Below are 1,032 nucleotides of genomic sequence, written 5' to 3' on the forward strand. Positions count from 1 at the left end.
CAAAATGAACATTCAACATTCTCGTATTCATCATCCATACCTCACACTCAACACACGTGCATCATATACACCACACACACGAGGACACAATGGACAAAAGGGACTGACGGACGGCGCCGAACCTCTTTTGTTCTCGGTCCGTGCGCATTACACGCTAATAGCCAACAGCTTCACCTTTAATTTAAATTACGAATTCGTCACAAGGTGAGTGTCGGAAGTTCATTTTTATTGAAAAGTTTACAAACATCATACGTCGCACATTTCTTTTTATATTCTACATTTTATTCACGCATATACAATATTTCCCGAATAATTGCACTTAAAAAATTAATTAGTTATCTTAATTAGACAACCAAATCAATAAAAACAGTATACATATGTGCACTTAAAGTATTTAAATAATATTTTTAACTTTTTACATAAATAATATGATGAAAAAACGCAAATGCAGAAGCATATTAAGCACATCAGTCGGGCATGACTTAATAGAATTATTTCTTTAATACTGGCTGCTAGTGATCCACATGAAAGAATTGGTCTAATGACGGCCTTATATATATCCAGTTGACTATACTCGGTTTTATGCCTCAATTGGTGCGAAGTATTGTCTTGCACGAGTAATACACTTTTTTATTCTGTAACGTGGCTTTTACCACCTTACAATAATTTACTCCAACACTGTGCACCATTTATCCTTACCATACCTCAATATAGTCACATAGTCTTCACTTCGATATTAGTGCTTTCCACCATTGACCAAAGCTGCGCTATGCTTCTATTTCACACATACTGGTTTCCATCATACTAAACTTCACCTCGCTGCACCGACCAAAGCTGCGCTATACGGCTATATAAGCAAGCACTTCACACCGAATGCGGTCATTTCTTACAGCTCGCCGAACGGGACGGATTAGTGGAGTAGCCAGTTGTGCACGCAGTAGAAATTGGGTAGTTTGCTGGGATTCGCAGGCATTGCGTTGAAAAGGTATTACACCTCGGTGTGATACCAGTGCTCGCAATGCCTCCGCTTCA

The sequence above is a fragment of the Bactrocera latifrons genome, unplaced genomic scaffold (assembly GCF_001853355.1).
Source record: "Bactrocera latifrons isolate USDA-ARS-PBARC rearing strain unplaced genomic scaffold, ASM185335v1 scaffold_402, whole genome shotgun sequence".
In the NCBI taxonomy this organism is placed as follows: Eukaryota; Metazoa; Arthropoda; class Insecta; order Diptera; family Tephritidae; genus Bactrocera; species Bactrocera latifrons.